Below are 4,403 nucleotides of genomic sequence, written 5' to 3'. Positions count from 1 at the left end.
CCTGCTACCCCCAGGTCCATGGAAAAATTGTTTTCCATGAAACCAGTCCCTGGTGCCAAAAACGTTGGGGGCCACTGCTTTACTTAGGCTGGAAACCTAGTAACTTTGGCATAAGCTTACATGACTTCAATGATTTGTTTTAAAATTGCTCAGAATTGCAAATGGAAATCTCTTTTGAGTATGTTAAACATACTTAATGTTAACAAAGAGTAAAGAAGCTAACTATAGTGACCCCAAGCAGGTATGTACATAAAGCCATGTGTAAATAAATAATGATGTCTGAATACAGGGATTGTCTTCTAAATGTTGTCACTTTCATTTGTGAATTAATAAAAACATTACCAAAAGCTGCAGGGGATCCTTCCCTAGTGTTTGTCTTGAGTTTTAAAGTTAAGCAAATACGTGGTCTTGGTGAAGACAAATATATATACCTACATTTTCTTAGGTAACTTTGATTTATAATTTTGCGTGTCATATCATGAAATGCACATCCTAGAAAGTGAAATCACAAGGACAAGCATGCTGAGCTTTTAAAAACAGCCTTTGGATTTTCACAGGGGTCGCCATATCTTTTTAAAAAGCAATGTGCTACTTCTTATATGGGTTCCATAGCATACTCATTTCTATGAATAAATGCATTTTATAAGAAACCACAAAAGAGAACAGTCAGTTTAACAGAAAGCTTGGACTTAAACATATAGGACCACCTTATTACGCATATGTTAAAATAATACTTGCGGTTATGTTGCTTTCTTCCTTTAATCACAGACATCCTCTTTGATTATGCAGGCCTTTCTCATATTATTTATTTTAATTGCAGCTTAAAGTAACTTTTAAAAGGAAAGCATTCTAGTAAAGTCAGAATAACAGTCAAATTCCAGGTTTTTATTTCATTCTGCCCACGTATGCCCAACTTATTATGCAGCTCGCCTTGCAAGTTGAAAAATGGAAGTTCTCTGACTTTTGACATAACTGGGTAAGCTACACCCTAAGTTCATGAAAGCCAACCACAGGGGAGGAGAATCCTGAGTATGATGAGGAAATGATGGATAAAGGGGTAGGACCCTAGGGTGCAGGTAGTAAGACGGTGCTTAGTATGTCTTTCTCCAAGTCTCCTTGACCCCCATGATCCGAATTTGTCTAGAGAAGAATTGAAACTCACATTGACTTTGGTTTGACTTAAATAGACAAACACACATTTAAATAGAGTAGAAAGGCACCTTAATTATCTCTTACTTATCTCTACATGAACAAAGACCAAAGCGTGTGGTTGTCTTGGTCAGGTTGTGGAGGAATCACACAAAGCCCTCATTCACAGTTTCCGAAAGTTATTATCCTCCTTGCATTTTCTTTAGTTATTGGTTTCTTTTCCTTTTTCTTTTTTTTCTCTGTTTTTTTCTGCAGAGAATGAGAAACACCTGAAATCTTTACTAAAGATAGACTCCAGGACCCTAAATTCAGAGATTCTGAATCAATATGTCTGGGGTAGGGGGTTGAAATGTCAGCTTTTAAATAAAACCCCAGGTGATTCCATACAAATTCAGCCAGGGACTACATTTTGAGGGATAATTATTATTAAAGTACATCTGAGGCCTGGCTCAGTGGCTCACGCCTATAATCCCAGCACTTTGGGAGGCCAAGGCAGGAGGGTAACTTGAGCTCAGGAGTTTGAGACTAGCTCAGGAGTTTGAGACCACCAATTTGAGGCAACATGGTGAAACCTCATCTCTACAAAAAGTACAAAAACTAACCAGGCAAGGTGGTGGTCCCAGCTACTCAGGAGGCTGAGGTAGGAGGACTGCGTAAGGCCAGGAGGTTGATGCTGAAGTGAGCCCAGATCATGCCACTGAATTCCAGCCTTGGTAACAGCCAGATCCTGTCTCAAAAAACAAACAAAAAGAAAACAGTACATAACCATTAAAAATGGTACAGAAGGTTTGATTTAAATAGCATCTATGATTTAATTTTGTTTAAAGTATCTTTTTTAGATGTGTGTTGATATGGATTGGACATACTAATCTATTTCTGAACAATCAAATGGACATCTTTTTCCAATACATTTAGCCAAGACTCACTTAGACATTTTTTTTTTCAGGCAGTAACTTGCTTTTTTAAAGGTCTTCCAGCTACATTGGGTAAGAATGAAGTTTAAAGGTAGTAAGTATAATCTGTATCTGACATGCCTCTCTTGGAAAAGCAAAATGAGAACTCGCTTAAAACTTGGAGAACAAATACTTAAATATGACAGTATGTAGGAGTCATGAACAGGGCGATGTCATCCCTGGCTTTGGTTTTCAGAAAAAAGTAAAGTGAGGGGAGGAAAGTCACAGATGAGGTCTAGTTTCCTTTCTAATTTCCTCCGTTTGATAATGCAAGACTGTGCATCTTCTCTTAGAGATTGCAGTTCACTTCAGGGAAAGCAACAATGGCAAGATGAAGGAGTGTGCCCTGCAAGCGCACTGACCCTGACCCATACTTCCAAACTCTCACGCAAAGTTCTCAGGCTTTGCTGGCTCAGCTCTGCTAAAGCTCTTCTTTAACCGCTTTCCCTCTCCAGACAGAACTAAATGGATAAATGTCAGATTTGCATCTTTAGCAGTGTGGTTTCAGGCAGGAATGAGGTGTACTTTTATGGTACTGTTCCCATCTATTCCCCGACGGCCAATTTAATGATTTTACAAATAACAATTATTGCTTTTGGCATAGGGTCTTTGACCATACACTCTAGTTTACACAAAAGACTACCGCATCCATTTGTAGTCTTCTGCTTTCTTTTATAACCTTGCAAGGCTAGTCACACTATTTGGGGGTAACTTGAACACATAACACATTTTTCCCCTTCAACGAGATCATAAAAATTTAGTTGCAGTCCTTACAGTTTAAAGAGACCACTTTTATTAGTCACTTTGATGTTTCCTAAGATTTTACAAAATTTTAGAATTGTGTTTCCTATTACTTTTGTGCACTGAAGACTATTTTAATGACATTTAAACTTCTTTTGCAAAATATACGAAAAATTGTCAAATATTATGATTTCTAACGACCACCACTTCTCAAGAATTTGTCTCTTTGCCCTTTCATGTCATGTCATCATCAATCAGTGTTAAGTTTGGTGCCTGTTCTACACTTGTGCTGATAGTCTAGACTAAGAAGTCCTGGCTGCAATCGTTACTAAAGTTAAAATAATTACTAAAATATAGCTCGGGTGCGGTGGCTCACGCCTATAATCCCAGCAGTTTGGTAGGCCGAGGTGGGCAGATCATGAGGTGAGGAAATCGAGACCATCCTGGCCAACATAGTGAAATCCTGTCTCTACTAAAATACAAAAAAAAAAAAAAAAAAAAAAAAAAAAAAAAAAAAAAATTAGCTGGGCATGGTGGTGCACACCTGTAATTCTAGCTACTCGGGAGGCTGAGGCAGAGGAATCGCTTGAACCTGGGAGGCAGAGGTTGCAGTCAGCCTAGATCCCGCCACTGCACTCCAGCCTGGTGCCAGAGGAAGATTCCGTCTCGAAAAAAATAAATTAAAAAAATAAATAAATGAAAGAGTGTCAGAGGTGCATTTTCATGTGTCCAGAGCAATTGTCTGGTGATGGCAATGGTGATGATCGGCTGTGGGTGCACTTTCCTTCCCAGAGCCCCACCACGAATCTGTCTCTGTAGTACATGTGATGGCCTCTTGATTCTAGCGTCTTACACAGCAGAACAGACGCTGCACCCAGCAAGGAGGGTGGGTTTTTGAAACCCAGTGGTTTCACAGGCTGCCTGACGCCAGTAACACTGAATGCTTGCCCCAGTGACAAGGAAGTTAACAGATTTTACCCTACTTCTAACGTTACCAACATTACTATAAGCAACCATAAATACTTAGGATTCTCATGTCAAATTCTACATATACGCATAGATATTGAAAAACATACAAATAGTTAGAAATACTTAAAGTCAAATGTGGGAGTCTATTTAAAAATATAAACAGTAACTATTGTATTTCTGGTTCTTGACATGACAAAAATGTTACTGACTTGCCCCTAAACAAATATTTGGAGAAGCATAAACAAATTAATAGAAGTATAAATTTAATGAAGTCTTAAATTATATAACTTTAAAAATGACATTTCTCACTTTTGAGTGGCCTACTTTTCATATGAGTTGCATGATGTACTTTTTAGTAAAATTCATACTTAAAATTTTGTAAAATGAGACTTTTTTGATGCAGTTTTAAAACAAAGCTCAAATAAATAATTGTGTTTATTCTGAATTTCATGTTTAAACATGAAAATAAATCTACGGGTGCTCTTCAGAATTACTGAAACTCTATTCTGTTAAAAGTCTTAAGTGGGTTTTTCTTCTCTGATGTTTTCAACCCTATTGAAATTGACATTGAGCCACATAAATACCAAGGGA

Source organism: Cebus imitator, unplaced genomic scaffold (assembly GCF_001604975.1).
Source record: "Cebus imitator isolate Cc_AM_T3 unplaced genomic scaffold, Cebus_imitator-1.0 Scaffold455, whole genome shotgun sequence".
NCBI lineage: Eukaryota > Metazoa > Chordata > Mammalia > Primates > Cebidae > Cebus > Cebus imitator.
Note: the sequence above shows the minus strand (reverse complement) of the source record.